The sequence below is a fragment of the Neophocaena asiaeorientalis genome, unplaced genomic scaffold (genome assembly GCF_003031525.2).
Source record: "Neophocaena asiaeorientalis asiaeorientalis breed wild unplaced genomic scaffold, Neophocaena_asiaeorientalis_V1.1 scaffold30, whole genome shotgun sequence".
NCBI lineage: Eukaryota > Metazoa > Chordata > Mammalia > Artiodactyla > Phocoenidae > Neophocaena > Neophocaena asiaeorientalis.
In genome coordinates, this window is record NW_020174923.1 from 17,310,129 (window position 1) to 17,330,232 (window position 20,104).

At 40.7% G+C, this 20,104-nt stretch overlaps 1 protein-coding gene across 1 annotated transcript in view; it reads left to right on the forward strand.

Moving 5' to 3' along the window:
- Positions 1-2,892: 2,892 nt before the first annotated feature.
- Positions 2,893-20,104, forward strand: part of GJC1 (gap junction protein gamma 1) — a 31,557-nt gene continuing 14,345 nt past the window's right edge. The window contains exon 1 of the mRNA XM_024761236.1: positions 2,893-2,975. The gene's annotated coding sequence lies outside the window, so the exon portion shown is untranslated. The remainder of the gene's footprint in view (positions 2,976-20,104) is intronic.

Here is a 20,104-nt window from a genome sequence, read left to right on the forward strand (position 1 = left end):
CTTGTTGCAGAGTACGGGCTCTAGAGCACAGGCTCAGTAGTTGTGGCGCACGGGCTTTGTTGCTCCGCAGCATGTGGGATCTTCCCAGACCAGGGATCGAATCGTGTCCCCTGCATTGGCAGGCGGACTCTTAACCCGGGAAGCACATCATTTCCATCTTTAAAAGGTTGCTCTTGGAAATTCCCTAGCAGTCCAGTGATTAGGACTCCACACTTCCTGGCAGGTTCATCCATGAATTTATAGGAAAATAATACCCAATAAACATTTGAGTATATATATATATATAAATTAAATATATATACATATTATTTATATATAATACACAATACATATTTGTTTATAAATGTTATATATACATATATAACCAAATATTTTAAAGGTTTTTATTGAAGTCAACATGCCACAGAAAAGTGTACTATCACTATCAAAAGAGAACGGCTCAAATGTGGCAACTAAAGATACCTGTATATCGTGTATTCAGCATCCAGCTCAAGAACAGAACAGGAACAGGCCCCCAGAAGCCCCCTCAGACTCCCTTCCGATAACTATCCTTACCCTAGGATAACCACTATCCTTACTTCTAACAGCACAGATTAGTTCTGCCCGTTTTTGAACTTTATATAAGTGGAAAGTCTTGTGAGATTCATCTATCTTGCTGCGTGTAATTGTAGATTACTCATTCTCATTGCTGCATAATGTACCATTGTCAGCATGTAACATTTTATCTACCCTTGCTATGGTTGATGGGCATTTTGGGTAGTTCCCAGTTTTTTGGCTATTACAAATAGTGCTGCCATGAATATTCTAGAACAAGTATTTTGTACACATTTCTGTGAAATTTCGGATTCACAGTGCATTCCCAGTTTCGGCTTTAGTAGACACCGCCAAAGAGTCTTCCAAAGTGATTTGTAGCGATTTACACTTGTACTAGCCATAGATGAGAGTTTTAATATTGTAGTCAGTATGGATGTTGTCTCCTGTGTCATCTTAGCTAACATGTTCTTTATTCCTGTTTTCACATATTTACAGGGTCTTCACACTTGTCATTTTAAATACATTTGTAGAGAGGTAACGTGATAATGGGGAGGGGACGGAGACTGGGGCATGGCAAGTATAGGGGGAAGATAATTTAAATACAGAGGCCAAGCAGCTAATGAAAATCATTCAAGCAGCTAAGTGGAGACAGCGCCTGCCCTGGATGGACAGATGTTACTCAGAAGTAACTGTCACGTGAAAAGAGAGGCTCAAAATGAGCAAAACTTTTGACTTTTTAGAGAGAAGTCAAAAAGACAGATTTTTAAAATGTGGCAACTAATTCATAATTTTGGAAAACATCATACTAGCCAAACAAAACATCTGTCAGTGGGCCAGATGCTCAGCCCTCAAGTTTTCAGCCACTTGACTGGCCATAAGGGCCTGGCTTTTCGTAGAGGGGGTGGGGTTGAACTGTAGCAAGTCACCTCACTAGTTAGAGTTTAATTTCCTCTGTGGTCAAAAGGGTAAAATGAAAACCTATCCTTCCGCATCATGATGGTCAATAAGATAATTCAGGAGCACTCTACAAAGTAAAGTATTCTCCCATCTCCTTAGTACGACTTCTGTTGTTATGCACAGACTCCCTCTACTTAAACCATTTGAGGAGTTTTCACATTCCTACGAGGCAATTCAAGGCTGGAGATTCCTATGCAAAGTCCTTTGAAAATGGGATCCTGCTGGGATGCAAGGGGTTAAGAGGAAATGGCCTATTAGGGTCTGGCTAATCGGAGAAGTCCAGGATTTCAAAAGTATCTAGAACAACACTAAAAGCCCAGAGGCCAAGGAATTCGGACGATTAACCCGACGGAGGCCAGTAGGATCCTTGAGTAATTGTAGAGCAGAACCTAGAACGGGGAATCAGCATCCCGCGTTACACGGGACCCAGGCCTTGGCGGAGTGCACAGAATACAACTCCGGGGCTCGTTGGACCAGCAACCCAGGATACCCAGGTAAGGCGTGTCCTCACTGCACCGTTAGTTGCCCGCTCGAAGTGAGGCACTGCCCACGGCGGAGTTCCTGTCCTGAGGATCAAGCTGGAGGAATGAACTGTCCGGGAGGCGAAGGCTGCGCCCACCCAGGGCCCAGACTCCACGCGCCTGGGTAGTTCCTACAAGCGCCGCGCCACTGCCCCGTCCGGGAGCGCGCGGACCCCACCGCGGAAAGTTGGACGCCCGCGCCTCCGCCCCCGCGCTCCGGACGCCCCCTCCTACCACAGCTCCACGTGCAGCGTACCCCCGGCTCCCAGACCTCGGCGGGACACCCCCGCCCCGCCCCCACCGCGGCGCGCAGTGCGCAGGCGCCTCCCTGTGGCTCTGGGCGGCGGGAGCGGCTTTGGCCGCGGCCGGAGACTGAAGCGAAGGCGGCGGTGGAGGAGGAGGAGGAGGAGAGATGACGGTGGCGGCGAAGGCGATGGCGACGCGGGGCACATGAGGCGGCGGCCGGCGGGACGGGCCGAGGCCCGGTGGAGGAGGCGGTTCCGGGGGACCCCGCCGGCAGGTGAGGGGCGGCCACAGGGCCGGCTGAGAGGCGGCGGGCCAGGGGCGGGGCCCGAGGGGGTGTGTGGGAGAACTTGTGGGGAGGCCCGAGAGGGGCAGGGGGGCCGGCGGAGAGTGAGGCGGGGGCAGGGGGGAGGGAGAGGACGCCACCGAGGGCTTCCCTCCGAGCCCGAAGGGGCGTCGCGACCCGCTGCCCCCGGCGCGCCCTCCCCCTTTGTCCCCAGGCGCGCGGTTCCCAAATTGGGAGGGAAAACGGCTCGGGGGGGGGCCGGGGCCGAGGATGCGGCGCCGGGTGGGCGGGGAGCCCGAAGGACCTGGGCTCGCTCTTGGGCGGTGCTCGCAACTCCTCGGGCTGTTAGGGGCGCAGGGCCGCGCCGGGGCTCTTCGCGGGCTGGTCTTTGTCTCCCGATGCTTGGCTCCTGACATCTCTCCGGGCGGCGTGCGGTTCGTCTGGCTCTTTCCTCTAACATCCCTGCCGGGACTTCTGTCTCCTTGAATGTTTGAGAGATTTAGTTCGCGGGCTGGTAGTGGGAGACGGGGAATGCAGTAGTCGCCTCTCGGTTAACACGTTTTCTTTACTTAAAATGATTTTTTTTTCCTCTTCGTGAAACTTTGGATGACTGGTGTGTTGTGGTTTTTTTTCCTTCTGTCTCCAGATTCAAAATTACGAGAAGGCGCTAACGCTGTGATTGTGGCCAGTTGTGTGGTTGGCGGCTGCTTTTGGAGCTTTGAGTTGGAAAGATTTACATGATTGTGTGGTTTAGAATTGTTTGTTCTTTTTTTATTTCTTTTCTTTTTTTTTTTGCGACTGTTTCTAAGATTGGGATTACAGTTTCTTTGGGAAATGGGCAGTTTGGTTTTTACCATTTGAAGGAATTTTTGTTCGTTGAGAACCAGCAGTGTTACAGATTTCATTGTGCTCGAGCTTTATTTTGTTAGCATCGAGATTACTTTGTGGGATCGAATAAACCAAGTTAGAATAAGTTCTGGATAAGCGTTATCTTGTAGGCCTGATTAATCTAAAATTATTAGACGTTTGTGTTGTGTATACGTTCCGGTGAACGTGCTGTAAAAATCAAACTATAAATGAAAGGGATTTTAATTCCCTGATAAATGGAGTATATTAATATCTGTAGAAAAAAGGCTTCATAATGTAATTTAGGGATCAAATCCTTTACCCCTGGAAGAGGGCTTAGGTATTTTTCAGAATAAGAATGCAGAAAAATAAACTTAACTGCAGAGCTCCTGATTAAAAGTATGTGAATTGTGATTACATTTGATGTTTTTTTGTGTGTGTTTTATTTTTTGGATTTTAGCAGAGTTTTGTATATTGCAGTTGCTTTGGATTTCTTAAGTGCTATGTAATGGCAGAATTAAAGAAACATGAACTGTTCTGGGTAAAAGGTAAAAAGCTCTGGTAAACAAATCTGTGTCTTAGTTTTCACCAGATCTTTGTGAGCAGGGTGTTGTAGGCAAAGGACATTTTGAAGAGAATACATAGTGGTTATGTGAAAATTCTCCTTTTATTATTTGTCCTGATTTGTAATGGTTTGATACTATTTACTAATAATCGTAAACTGTTGTGCACTTTTCCAGAGCATTTCCAACATCCTTTCCAAAAGTCAACGCTTTTAGCTTCCTTTTAGGTTGTGTGACTTTTGAATTGGTTTTCTACTTGTGCTAGTAGCCACAATGCTCTTAAAAAGGAGCAAAGGACTCAGTAACTTTCTATTCAGTTCATGAAGGTTGAATTGAGTTTCAGTCTTTAATTGAAAGGATTTAAGAATTCTTCCCAGCTTTCTCCAGGTTACATCAACTAAATACGGATCGAGATAAGGAGTTCACCTGCGGGGGGCGGGGAGAGGGGGGAGAGGGAGGGAAGATAGATGTGTTTGGTTTTTTTAATTGTGGGAAAATATATGTAACAAAATTTACCATCTTAACCATTAAAAAAAAAGGAAAAAAAAGAAAGGATTTAAGAAGTTAACAAATCTTCAACATAATAATCTTACTTATAAATGCCGCTGTCTCTTAATCATTTTTACTCTTATTTCGTATTTGTATAAATTAGCCAAAGTGAAAGGATTCAGGGTGGGTCTCTGATTAGCTACACCCTCCCTCACCTCTAGCTTCAGGCTTACCTATCAATTCATTAATTGGGATCCTAGAATACAAAACATATAATTAAAATTCAGAGCATGACTTTCTTAATAAATACATAGTTTGTTCCATGACTTATTCAGTGCAAAGTGATGAGTTCCAAAAAAGCTGGGTTTTTTTAGCTCACATTTCAAAATAAATGAGGTGTTTTCCTTTATTTGTTTTGTTTTTAATATTAATCTTGATAGTTAAGTGCACCTGGAGGTATAATTACTTGTTTCTGAACTTGTGCTTTTCTTGTGGCCATAGAACATGTGTGGCTCCTATCCAAAATATCTAGTGAACATTTAGGCAGAGAAAGGATGGGTTTTTTGCTTTTGTAGACCACTTCTTTGAGAATACATATAAGAGATTTTGGTTGTTATCATTAACCTGAAGCTTACACATAGAAGACAGTTATGAACTGTTAATATCAGCAAAGTGTCAACAGTTGTTTTTCAAGCACACTACCGCAGCTGATGAATTTAGTTTGTGTGAAAGTAGGACCTATTTGGTTAAGTCTGAGCATTGCTGTTTTCTACAGCCCTCAAGAAAGAATGAGGGACTTCCCTGGTGGTCCAATGGCTAAGACTCCGGGCTCCCAATGCAGGGGACCCGGGTTCGATCCGTGGTCAGGGAACTAGATCCCCCATGCTGCAACTAAAGATCTTGCATGCCCCAACTAAGACCTGGTGCAGCCAAATAAATAAATATTTAAAAAAGAGAAAGAAAGAAAGAATGAATGATCAGGGACTTCCTTGGTGGTCCAGTGGTTGAGACTCCGCGCTCCCAGTGCAGTGGGCCCGGGTTCCATCCCTGATCGGGGAACTAGATCCCGAATGCCGTAACTGAAAAAGAGCCCACGGGTCGCAACTAAGACCCGGAGCAGCCAAATTAATTAATTAATTAATTAATTATTCAAACTTATTTAAAAGAAAAAAAAGAATGATCAGTCAGTACTGGTTGGCATAGGGTAGTACATTCTTGAGTTTTGCAAGCATTGCAGTGGCTGACAGCACTTGGATTTACCATTCAGACCAGTGGAATGTGTTGCGCCATGGGGTTTTTTTACCATAAGACAAGGATGAGAGATCTTTATTTCTGTGGAATGAGTAGAACTCTCAGTTAAAGCCTGTTCTATGAGGCTATATATGCTGTAGCACTAGCTCAGTTTGGACAAAAAGTGTTCTGGTGGCCATTCATTCAGTTAACTGATTTTTCCATCAGGTACTTATGTTAAACGCTGAACTGGGCTGAAGATTCAGTTCAAAGATGAATGTTATGTGGGCTTTGTTCTCAAAATGCTTACAGTTTAACACGGCGGTCCCAACCTTTTTGGCCCCAGGGACTGGTTTCGTGGAATTTTCCACGGACGGACGGGGGTGGGGTATTACATTGTGACATATAGTGAAATATACAACTCACCGTAATGCTGACAGGAGGCAGAGCTCAGGCGGTAACGTGAGCGATGGGGAGTGGCTGTACATACAGATGAAGCTTCCCTCCCTTGCCTGCTGCTCATCTCCTGCTCTGCAGCCCAGTTACTAACAGGCCAGGGACAGGTATCAGTCCGTGGCCCAAGTGTTGGGGACCCCTGTTTTTTTTTTTTTTTTTTTTTGTAGTACGCAGGCCTCTCACTGTTGTGGCCTCTCCCATTGTGGAGCACAGGCTCTCGACCCATTTGGCTGTGTTGGGTCTTCGTTGCTGCACGAGGGCTTTCTCTAGTTGTGGCGAGTGGGGGCTACCCTTCGTTGCGGTGCGCGGGCTTCTCATTATGGTGGCTTCTCTTATTGCGGAGCATGGGCTCTAGGCATGTGGGCTTCAGTAGTTGTGGCACACGGGCTCAGTAGTTGTGGCTCGCGGGCTCTAGAGCGCAGGCTCAGTAGTTGTGGCGTCCAGGCTTAGTTGCTCCGCAGCATGTGGGATCTTCCCGGACCAGGGCTCGAAACCCTGTCCCCTGCATTGACAGGCAGATTCTTAACCACTGCGCCACCAGGGAAGTCCAGATTGCAATTTTGGACCCCTGGTTTAACATGCTAAAAGGGTTTAGCAATCTGGAAATTATCTAAAAATCTTTGAAAGAAAAGAAATGTATAGGATTTCGGGGTTTTCATTTTTTCTCTACAGAAATGGAATAAACTCCACATCCCTATTTTCGACTAATCTCTTAATTGTATTTAAGTCTCAAATAGTTAGAAAAGTTTTCATCTACATCTTGGAAGGATTTATCAGTTTTGATGGAATTTATTGTTACTTAACTGAGTTACAGCATTCCTTTTGGGAATGTTCAGAGTAAAGTGGATCTAGACTCTTGTCTATTTATAGGGAATTCCCTTTGACTGATTCTTGAACCTTGGATTCCTAAGTGCCTAACTAGAGTAGGTGTTTATTTGGGTTCGAATTTTCCCTCCTCGATCTCTGGCTATTCCTTCAGGTCCCCTCCACCCCCAACCAGATCTTTAATTGATGGTCTTTCTCAGGTCTTGGTCCTTAGTCTTCCTCCCTTCTCACTCTAATCTTATCCATCCTGTGGTTTCAGTTCCCGTGTATATTTTGAATACAACCGTTTTTTAATCTGTAGTTCAGACCCCTTTTCTGATCCAAGCTGCCTGCTCAATCAACAACTCCACTTAGATACTCAGAGGTATTTTTAATTGAGTTGCCCAGACTGAGCTCTTGATCTTGGCTCCAAACCTAGACCTTCTTCACTGTACTCAGTTTCATTAAGTGGCTCTATCAACAACTTACTGAGGCTAGATTCTTGCAGTTTCTCTCCACTCTAGTCTCCCCATCCTAGTCTAGGCCACCTTTTCCCAAGACGATTTTTAAAAAAAATAAATTTATTTGTTTATTTTTGGCTGCATTGGATCTTAGTTGCTGGGCGCGGGCTTTCTCTAGATGTGGCAAGCGGGGGCTACTCTTCGTTGCAGTGCGTGGGTTTCTCACTGTGGTGGCTTCCCTTGTTGTGGAGCACGAGCTCTAGGCGCGCGGGCTTCAGTAGTTGTGGCGCACGGGCAGAGTTGCTCCTCGGCATGTGGGATCTTCCTGGGCCAGGGCTGGAACCCATGTCCCCAGCATGGGCAGGTGGATTCTTAACCACTGTGCCACCAGGGAAGTCCCGACAATTATTATAGTCAATTTAATTAATTAATTAGGCTGCATTGGGTCTTAGTTGTGGCATGCGGGATGCTTCATTGCAGCACACGGGCTTCTCTCTAGCACGAGGGCTCTCTAGTTGTGTTGTGCGGGCTCCAGAGTGCGCAGGCTTAGTTGCCCCACGTTACGCGGGATCTTAGTTCCCTGACCAGGGATTGAACCGCATCCCCTGCACTGCAAGGCGGACTCTCAACCACTGGACCACCAGGGAAGTCCCTATTATAGGTCAATTTTAAATGGTCCTTCCTCGTTCACTCTTGTTTCAAAATAAATAATAATAATACAATATTATCAGTACGGTTGAAGTCTTCTCTGTTTCCCTACCTGATTGCACCCCCGTACCCCAAACAACCACTGTTGTAGGCGTCCTTCCCAGAGGTAATCACCAACTTGAATTTATTATTCTCTTGCATTTCTTTGTACTTTTACTATGTATTATATACGCCTAAGCAATATACCCTCTTGTACTCTTCTCACAGCAGCTAAAATTATCTTTAAAAAAAATTTAATCGAGTCACTTACCTGAAAACTTCTGTTGTTTTCCCTTCGCTCTTCATTTAACATGATGTGATCTGGCCTTGCCTGCTTCTCGAGCATCGTTTCTTTTTACTTGCTTTCTTGGTATATATGGCCTAGCCATACTGATCTTTTCTTTTCCCCCCATTCCCTGAAGGTTCAAAGCTCACCCAGCAGTCTTTGTACATGCTGTAGCTAATCCCTCTGCCTGGAAGGCAGCTCTTCATTCTTCAGAATTTGCTTAAATATCACTTCTGAAGAAAAACCTTCTCTGATTCTCCTATATTAGATTAGGGACCCCTATAATACACTCTTATAGCACCCTGCACTTCCCTTCTGTAGGATAGATCACAGTTTTAATTAATTTAATTATTTGTATAATACCTGTGTCACCATTAGACTATACCCCGCCCCATCCCCTGCCCCCCGCCATGCCCTGGCTTGAGGGATTTTAGTTCCTTGACCAGGGACTGAACCCCAGGCCCGGCAGTGAAAGTGCCGAGTCCTAACCACTGGACCACCAGGGAATTCCCAGACTATACTTTATATTCCATAAGGATGGCCAGTATCCCCAGCCACCCAGCTCATAGTTCATTTAGGTATTCAGCAATTATTTGGATGTTTACTAATTTCTTTTTTATTTGTAGTTATTGATGGTAATGAAGTAACTTCTGACAAAGCTTTTGTTCTGACTAGAAGCCTTATTATTGTATTTTGTTTTTTGTATTTTTGGTCTTACATGCCAATACAGTGCTAGGTCTTCAGTAAATACTTACTGATGTGAACTTACTGGTAGCCATGGCCTGATCAGTCTTCAGGAGTTTTTTTTTTTTTTAACTTTATATTGGAGTATAGCTGATTAACAATGTTGTGATAGTTTCAGGTGCATAGCAAAGGGGCTCAGCCATACATATACACGTATCCATTCTCCCCCAAACTCCTCTCCCATCCAGGCTGCCACATAACACTGAGCAGAGTTCCCTGTGCTACACAGTAGGACCTTGTTGGTTATCCGTTTTAAATATAGCAGTGTGTACATGTAGATCCCAAACTCCCTAACTATTGCTTTCCCCCATCCTTCCCCTCTGGTAACCATAAGTTCATTCTCTAAGTCTGTGAGTCTGTTTCTGTTTTATAAATAAGTTCATTTGTATCATTTCTTTTTAGATTCCGCATATAAGGGATATGATATTTCTCTTTCTTTGTCTGACTTACTTCACTCAGTATGACAATCTCTAGGTCCATCCATGTTGCCGCACTGCAAGGCTTATGGGATCTTAGTTCCCTGACAGGGGATTGAACCCAGGCCCTCGGCAGTGAGAGTGTGGAGTCCTAACCGTTGGACCACCAGGGAATTCGCTTCAGCAGTTTTAATAGACCAGGAATACAATGATCACTTATGGTGTGGTATACACAGTGGAGACTCTTGTCTCCCAGGAAGATAATCGCAGCTAGGCTTAGGCAGGCTATCAGATGGAATAAAGAAATTGCTACCAGATGGAGTAAAGAAATTGAAGATTAGTTTTTTTTCTTTGATATACTGTACCTAGTTCTAATTTTAATTTCTCCCAATTTGGTGGGCCAAGAGTCAGTATAATTTATGTCCCAAGAAACCTGGCTATAGTATGCAGTTATACATTAAGGCTGACATCGACAGTTTGAGTATTTCACTTCACTGACAAAATTTTTTTTTGAAATAGGTATACATAATACAAAATCAAAAGGTATGAAAGGATGTACAGTGAAAAATAAGTCTTCTGGGGCTTCCCTGGTGGCATAGTGGTTGGGAATCTGCCTGCCAATACAGGGGACACGGGTTCGAGCAGCTAGGCCCGTGAGCCACAGCTACTGAGCCCACATGCCACAACTACTGAAGCCCGTGCTCCTAGAGCCCATGCTCTGCAACAAGAGAAGCCACCGCAATGAGAAGCCCACACAGCGCAACGAAGAGTAGCCACCACTCACCACAGCTAGAGAAAGACCATGGGCAGCAATGAAGATCCAATGCAGCCAAAAACAAACAAACAAACAAACAAATAATATGTTTAAAAAAAAGTAAGTCTTCCTTTATTCTCTTCTCAGTCACTCAGTTTTCTTTTCTCTGCTGAAGCAATTACTGTTTGCTTTTTTTGTGAATTCTTCTACAGATATCCATATATTCAGTATTCCCCACCCCGCAACGTACATAAATGGTAGAATACTCTACACGCTGTTCTGTACGCTGCATTTTTCCTTAATATATCTTAGTTTGTTTCATATCATTGCAGATAGAGCTCTTTTTTTTTTTTGACTACTAGATGTTCTGTAATTTGTTTACCCAGTCCCGTACTGATAGACTTTAAATTGTTTACAGCCCATTATCAGCAGTACTGCAATGAATATTCTTGTACATTATTTTGTATGTCTGAACATTTCATTAGATAAGTTTTGAGCACTGGAATCGCTGGATCAGAATACATCTACATTTTCAATTTTGATGGATAGTTCCACATTGTCTTTTATAGAAGCTTACCATTTTACCCCATCACTTCCAGTAGAGCACAAAGAATGCCTCTTTATATATACACCCTTCCTTCTTGCTGATCTGTTATCAGTTTTTAAATTTTTTCCAATTGGATAAATGAAAAAGTAGTATATTGGTATAGTTTTTTTTTTTTTTTTTTTTTTTTTGCGGTGCGCGGGCCTCTCACTGTTGTGGCCTCTCCCGTTGCGGAGCACAGGCTCTGGACGCGCAGGCCCGGCGGCCAGGGCGCCCGGGCCCAGCCGCTCCGCGGCATGTGGGATCTTCCCGGACCGGGGCACGAACCCTTGTCCCCTGCATCGGCAGGCGGACTCTCAACCACTGCGCCACCAGGGAAGCCCTATTGGTATAGTTTTAATTTGTAAATCTTTAATTACAAGTGATATTGAGTATCTTTTCATACGGTATTATTAAAAGCCATTTATATTTTTCTGAGAACTCTCTTCTTTGCACTTTTTTTTAATTGAAGTATAGTTGAGGACCTTGTTGTTTATCTGTTTTATATATAATAGTTTGTATCTGCTAATCTGCAACTCTTGGTTTATCCCTCCCCCCTTCCCCTTTGGTAACCGTAAGTTTGTTTTCTGTGTCTGCATTGCACATTTCTATTGAGTGTTTTGTGTTTTTTTTGATGATCTGCTGGAACGCTTTATGTGTTAAGAGAACTTAGCCTTTTATTCTAAGAATTGCAAATAATTTTAAGCATTTAGTGTATCTTTTGAGTTGTTTATAGTATTTTTTTGCTTTCTAGAAATTATATTTTATATAATTGAATTTGTCATTGCTTTCATTTGGCCTCTAGGTTTTGTGTCATTTTAGAAAAGTTTTCACTAAGATTATTAAGAAAAAATGTTCATGTTTTCATCTAACTTTTATTGTATTGTTTTTAGTTTAAAATCTTTGATTCATCTGGAATTTAAAGATCCAACTTTAATTTTTTTCTAGATAGTTACCCATGGTAGTTCAATATCATTTATTGAATATTCCATGTTTTTTCCATTAGTTTGAAATGCCACCTTTATCATACATTAAATTCTCAGATGTATTTGGATCTTCTGGACTTTCTATTCTGTTCTAGTTTGTTAATCGTTTTGCCAGTTCCACATTTTAAAATTATTACAACTTTATAATATATATTGAGAGAAGCTTGTATGCCCTCATTTCTCTTTCTGAAATTTCCCAACCATTCTTACTATTTAATTTTACACATTAAATTTAGAATTAGTTTGTCTGGTTCCAAAGAAATCCTATTGGCATTTTTAGAAATCAAGATTGCATTAAATTTAGATTAATTTGGGAAGAATTAATATTTTTATGATGGCTATTATATCCAAGAACATAGAATGCTTTAAGTCTTTAACGTGTTTTACGCATTTAAGTCTTTTGTGTTCCTCGGCAGTATTTTCCTGGGTATTATGTTTCTTGTGAGGCTTATTCCTAAGTTTTTTTCATCTATTTGTTGCTGTTTTAAATGGAATCTTTTCTTTAGTTATATTAATTGTATATCACTGTCAGTTTTTTCAGTGACCTTCTGTTTGGTCTTAAAATAAAATTAAATACTAAACCTACATGGTATAGGAAAACGATCAGTAGGTCTTGAGTTGTATTCTAGGCTTTACAGCTAATTAGTTGTGTGATCTTAAGCAAGTCATCATGATCTTTAGTATTCTCTTCAGTAAAATAAGGATATTAATGTCATACTATGGTGTCAGACAATGGGCCACTGCAGAATAGTTGAAGGATGACCTCAGAATCCATGCAGGTATTATCTGTGAAGTGTATAAGTAATGTCTTACAGATACGTATAACCTTTTCAACTGTATATGTGAGTGATGTTATGATACATAAACTGCAGGTTTATTTTTAAACTTTACCAGTGTACGTGTTTTCTCCAAAGATAGATAATAAATGTATAACCACTATTATGTAGTGGAAAATCTTTTGCAGTTACATAAAGGTCCTCAGACTCTAGAAATTGGAGACTACTACTAGCGTAGCCAATCTCTTAACATTTCTTTTACCATTGATACAGTGTGTGAACCTATGAAACCGTAAGTGTGTTTGTGGAAGATTTGGGTGATAAAGGTGCTTGCTTTGTTTGTTTGTTTCTTAAGATAATGATTTTTAAGCTTATAATGTCAGAAATGTTAATTATTCTATTTTTAAAAGACCTGACTGACTAGCCTATCTGGATTTGTACAGAAAATGATTTAGTGAGAGAAGCCATATAGTACTTTCTGAAAGGGAATTTGTTTGCTTGTCTAACTCAAATAGTTTTCTTTGATCTCACATTCCAGTTCAGTACTAGATGTTCATGTTATTCAGAGTGAAAGCTTTATATTTATTAAAGGTTGAGCAGTTCAAGCAGATGTGCACTTCTCAGATTCACTTGGAAAGGAAAGTTTTCTTTTTTGAGCTTGGAAAAATTACTGGGAGTTGGGGGAGTATCTCAGTTCTTATTGAATTGTGTATCTGAAGCCATTGTCTCCTATCATACTTGAACTCTGAAAAGGAAAGAGGATGGGAAAATGTGTTTATGATCTGTGATCTATCCTGGGAGGAAAATTATGTATGCATAGCTTGAATAGATTTATTTTGGTTACCAGTTAATTATGGTTACTAGTTCAATGAGAAATTTAAAGCAACCTTAACATTTTGAACCCCAGCTAGAATGCTCTTAGTAGTTAAAAGCTTTATTTTCTACTGCTTTTTTTTTCTACTGCTTTTTATTTATTTTGCCTCAGAAAACTGTTTTTTGCTATTTGGTTTTATAATTAGATACATGTCAGTGTAGTTTCTTGATAGGAAAATGCAGATGGGAGCAGTGCTCAGAATAGTGCCCTTTAGCAAAGCCTTAAAGTAACAGGTTATTTTGGTTTAAAAAACTCCATTTAAGGCAGTATATTAGCATTTAGTATCTTGACTCAGGAGATGTATCTTTGGGGTTTGTAGTGAATCTCATGGGCACAGTCTTATCCCAACAGCAGAATCCTTGATATGAAGTGGAGTGATTAGGACAGGAAGTATGAGGTTTGTAACATTTTCGCATGTCAAGTAAACATTTAATAGAACTCATAAGGGACATTGGAAAGGTTTTGGTGGCTGTTTTAATAATCATTTTCTCAAATAGAGGTAACTCTTTCCAAATATTCAATATCAGGCACTCAGTAACCAGCAGGTAGCAATGGCAACAACTATGCATTTCAAGGGAGTATTGAGTATGTTAATTTTCTGTGTTGCTTCTGGAGCATTTTAGAGTGAGTCTCTAAAGAAATGGGAAGAGCAGCATTATTATACTAACTGCTGTATAAGATATGTCAGAGGACTACTATCTTTTGATATATCCTTACAAATTAAGGATTACCCTGTACTCTCACCATCCTATATTTTACTCTAGGGTGAAATTTTATAAGTTCTGTCGTGGACCCCCTTATGGAGGGGCTGTGTAGTAATTGTACCAAAGATTCTATGAGATAGTTAACTTTTCTGTGATGTATTCATTACTTAATTAGGTCTTCATGAATGTAAAATATGTATGTATGCAAATATTATGAAATTTGTACCCCAACCTACTTTTTAAATTTCTCTTGGGGCTTTTGTTGCATAGGAAGGCTTTGCCAACTTCATTATTACATGTTTATTGTAGAAGATACTGAAAAGCAAATAGAAGAGAAAACATTCATAGGCAGTTGTTAATGTTGGTGTATTTCCATTCAGGCATATTATGTTATTGGGAGTTATTTTGTTTGTTTTCTGTCTCTTTACCACATATGAGCATTTTCTCACATAGTGAAACATTTTTTTTAAAACAGATCACAAATTGGCAGGCTTTACTCAGCCAATAAAATATCTGGCTCAATATTATTTAAAAATTTTTTTCTATTAGTTGCCAACATGAAAAAAAAAGGAGACAGGTAGAAGTGTAAATGAATACAACCCCCTTAGGAAAAGTACTGATCTACTAAAGCTGACATATGCATACCCTACAACTAGCAATTCTGGGTCTAGGTATTCAACGGAAATGTACATATAATCACCAAAAGGCACATTTGGTGTGTTCACAGTAGCATTATTCATAATAGCTCCAAACTGGAGACTGCTCAAATGCCCATCAGAAGTAGAGTGGATAAATTGTGATATATATGCACTGGCGATATAATAAAGCAAAGAGAATGAACAGACTAGAGCTAAATGCAACAAGATTGGTGACTCAGCAGATGTTGAACAAAAATCAGACACAGGGGCTTTCCTGGTGGCGCAGTGGTTGAGAGTCCACCTGCCGATGCAGGGGAGACGGGTTCGTGCCCCGGTCCGGGAAAATCCCACATGCCGCGGAGCGGCTGGGCCCGTGAGCCATGGCCGCTGAGCCTGCGCGTCCGGAGCCTGTGCTCCGCCACGGGAGAGGCCGCAACAGTGAGAGGCCCACGTACCGCAAAAAGAAAAAAAAAAAATCAGACACAAGAGTGTATTCTTTTATTTAAAAAAATTTTTTAGAAGTGTATTCCTTATGAATCTGGTACAAGAGAGTCCATTCTGTGATTCCATTTATGTAACGTTCAAGGACAGTTTAAACTAGTGGATCTCAATGTGGTATAATATTGTTCCCCAAGGGGTATTTGGCAGTATCTGGAGACATCTTTGGTTGTCACAACTGGAAGAGGCCAGGGATGCTGCAAAACATTCTACAGTGCATAGGACAGTCTCCCACAACAAAGAATTATCCAAGATGTCAATAGTGACGGTTTCCCTTGGGTAGGAAGGGGCATAACTGTGGCTCTGGGTGGCTGGTAATGCTTTGCTCTTGACTTCAGTGCTAGTTACACGGATATGTGAAAATTCACTGAGCTGCACACTTAAATTTGTGCACCTTTCTGTAGGTATTTTATACTTCAATCAAAAAGTTACCCCCAGGGACTTCCCTGGTGGCGCAGTGGTTAAGAATCCGCCTGCCAGTGCAGGAGATATGGGTTCGAGCCCTGGTCTGGGAAGATCCCACATGCCGCAGAACAGCTAAGCCCATGCACCGCAACTACTGAAGCCCGTGAGCCTAGAGCCCGTGCTCCGCAATAAGAGGAGCCACTGCAATGAGAAGCCCGTGCACCACGACAAGAGGATGTCCACGTGCAGCAACGAAGACCCAACACAGAGGAAAAAAAGAAAAGAAAAGAAAAAAATTACCCCCAAATCAGGCTTCACATAAAAATCCAGGTTGAAGACTTATTTTGAAAGATACGACAGTCTGGTAACAACAACAGCTGTAGCTAACAATCAGTAGCTCCTCTTTAGTTGGTGCCTGTGTTGTCCAGGCCCCATTTTTCTGTTTCAGTTCCTTGTGTCACTTACTGGTGCCTAGACATTTAGAAAATGTCTTAAATGGCTTTTTTGATGTACGATTCACACACTGTACAGTTCACCTGTTTAAAATGTACAATTCAATGGTTTTAGTATATCCACCGGCTTGTGTAGTCATCACCTCAGTTTAATTTTAGAATTTTTTCATTCCCCCCAAAAGAAACCCCGTACCTATTATCAGTCATTCCCTACTCTTCCCCATTCTCTCAGTCCTAGGCAACCACTAATCTACTTTTTGTCTCTATATAGTTGTAGACATTTGGATTTTGTGATCTCTGTTCTAAAACAAGATTTACAATGGTTGTACAGTATTTCCTCATAGAGATTATATCATAAATTATGTAAAATTTTTCTTTTATTGGGCATTCATTTAAGATATTTATTTTATAAATAAATATATTTATATTTTATTGGGCATTCATTTAAGATAAATTACTGGATGTGATGTTACTGATCAAAGGACATAAAACATTTTAAAGTTTCTGATAAATATTACCATAATGCCTTCCAGAAAGGTTGTATCAGACCATCCTCACCATCAGTGTATGATAATGTGTTTTGCAAATTTTGTGTTGTGACCCTAGTCATACTGGTAATGTTATATGTTTATTTTTTTAATTTTTTCTTAGACATGTCATTTTCCTAGACTGATATCATCCTTTTGATTTGACTTAAGCTGTTTTGGACAAGTGTACCAATACTGTCCTTTTTTACATGAAGACAGTACCACTTACGATGCACTGTGAATGAACACATTATCCCAGGTTCCCCATACTTCTCCAGCTGGTTCCTGACGGTTCTTACATTCAAATAGAATGGCTTTTTGCCAGCATAGATTGACACTTCAACCCACAATGGTGTATTTTGTTTCCTTGTTAGTTTATGGAGCCAAGATTTCAAACTACTTTCTCTCCTTTATTTTATAATTTGATTTACAACAAATTTTGTGTTTCTTAAATATCGTCCATAGCCAAGAGCGCTTTTGAAAAACAAGTTGTTTTCATGTTTATAATATATAGATTACTGTTTGTAATACATAGATTAAGGCTGCCATAGTGCTTTTGCTTAGAAATTGTCACTAGCTAGTTATTAAACATCTATTATCACTCATGCAGAATTAACTTCCACTTAAAACGTTCCAGTTAAACAAAACTTCATTGTAAACCCTTTAATTGATTCTTTGTCTCTGCACATAAAGCAGTCTCATTCAGGAATGTGAGTCTCTAGCATGATTCTTAATCGCTCAGCTCATAATCTGGGATGCCCAGATAGTTAATACTGTAGAATCATGGTGAGTCAATATTGAAATTTTTAATTTTAGTCCAACCACAGATTTTCTGGGATGACTAGGAAGTGCCTTTTTGAAAATTTGACATCTTATTATTGTTTAATTTCACGGCTCTTACTTTGCTTCTTTCCTGTCCCTAGAGTTCAGAATTCCACATAATTTGTTGGTTGTTTTATGAATAGTACTCTGCCTGAGTTGATTTTCATCAACTGTTAGTAGAAGGGACCTTAATAATAATCTAATCTGATATTCTTCACTTATCTCACAAATGAAAAAGTGGAAAGAAGTATTTATTCCTGAAGTGCCTGTTAGAATCTCTTGGCTCCTAGTTAAGTGCTTGCTCTTAGTTTCACAAAATTCAAAGTTAGAATCACTTTTCTAGAATATTAGTTCATCCTGGATTTTTTGTTTAGAAAAGAAATTAAGGTTTTTTTTTTTTTTTTTTTTTTTTTTTTTTGAGAACCCGCGTCCCCTGCATCAGCAGGCGGACTCTCAACCACTGCGCCACCAGGGAAGCCCGAAATTAAGGTTTTTAAATATGGTCTACCTATTATAGATTTTGAGGTTTAAAAAAATTTTTTTAATTAGAAGCAGATTAACACTTGGCTCTGACCCATTTGAACTCGGTTGTTGAATTTGTAAAACATTTAGAATAGCACTACTTATTTAAAATTTTTAAATTTCCTGGTTATTTTAATTTAGTGAGCATTAAAAAATTGACAAGGGGGCTTCCCTGGTGGCGCAGTGGTTGAGAATCTGCCTGCCAATGCAGGGGACACGGGTTCAAGCCCTGGTCTGGGAAGATCTCACAGGCCGCGGAGCAACTGGGCCCATGAGCCACAACTACTGAGCCTGCGCGTCTGGAGCCTGTGCTCCATAGCAAAAGAGGCCGCGATAGTGAGAGGCCCACACACCGCGATGAAGAGTGGCCCCCGCTTGCCACAACTAGAGAAAGCCCTCGCACAGAAACGAAGACCCAACACAGCCAAAAATAAATAAATTTATTTTTTTAAAAAATTGACAAGGGACAAGTTACACACTTTTTTAGTTGTTGATCTGAAACCCTTGGGAGCTTTTTTTTTAAACATGAGTCTATGAGAAACTTTTCCAAAGATATATATATATGAAAGATATTTTTGGATTAACGGTGTTTTTGTGGCCAACATTATAGTAAAGAGATTGTAATGGAAAAAATGAATCAGATAAACTGGAAAATGAAGCATTTCCCTGTAGAGTCATTATACTATAAAATATGTTTAAACTTTAACAGATGATTCCAGTTATTTCCTCATCTTCTGTTGCATAGCATATATAACATTAAATACTTCTTGAATACAACTGTAGTTTTTTTTTAAGTGTTTGTAATTTCCTATAAACTACTGTATTGCAAGCTTCTTGGTGGTAGGTGAATGCTAATTGCATGAATGAATTTACCATTTTAACCATTTTTTAAGTGTATAGGTCTGTGGCATTAAGTACATTTACATTGTTGTGCAAACATCATCACCATCTATCTCCAGAACTTTATCTTCCCAACTGAAACTCTTTACCCATTAAATGCTAACTCCCCATTCCTCCCAGCCCCTGGCAATCACCATTCTTCTTTCTCTCTCTATGAATTTTATTCTATAGCCCTCATATAAGTGGGCCCTCATATAAGTGGAAACGTAATATTTGTCCTTTTGTGACTGACTTCTTTCCCTTAGCATACTGTCTCCAAAGTTCATCAGCATTGTAGAATGTGTCAGAATTTCGTTCCTTTTAAGGCTGAATAACATTGTGGATATATACCATATTTTGTTTATTTATCTGTCAGTGGACACTTGGGTTGCTTCCACCTTTTGGCTGTTGTAAATAATGTGCTCTGAACATGGATGTACAAATATCTGTTTGTGTCCCTGCTTTCATTTCTTTTAGGTATACATCCTGAAGTAGAATTGTTGGATCATACGATAATTCTGTATTTAATGTATATATATTTTTTTTCTTTTGCGGTACGCGGGCCTCTGTTGTGGCCTCTCCCGTTGCGGAGCACAGGCTTCGGACACGCAGGCCCAGCAGCCATGGCTCACCGGCCCAGCCACTCCACGGCATGTGGGATCTTCCCGGACCGGGGCACGAACCCATGCCCCCTGCATTGGCAGGCGGACTCTCAACCACTGTACCACCAGGGAAGCCCTATAGTTAATATTTTGAGAAAATCATAAGCATACCATTTTATACAGCAGCTGCATCATTTTACATTCCCACCAGCAATGCACAACAATGACTCCAGTTTCTCCATAACTTTTTTAGCACTTGTTTCTTTTCTTTTAATAGTAGTCATCCTTTTGAGTATGAAATGGTATCTCGCTGTGCATTATTTGTCTCATTTGCATTTCCCTAATGATTAATGATCATCTAAAACTTCTTATAGTTTAAACACAGATTGACCCAAGCCTTGTTTCTTGAAAAATGCATTAAAATCATTGGTGAAGGAGTGAGGAAACCAGTATTCTCATACTCTCAGTAGTGGAAATATAAGTAGGTACCGGCTTTTTGCAGGGGTGATTTGGTAATACATATTAAAAGCCTTAGAATTTTTGGAGAGATAGTGCATAA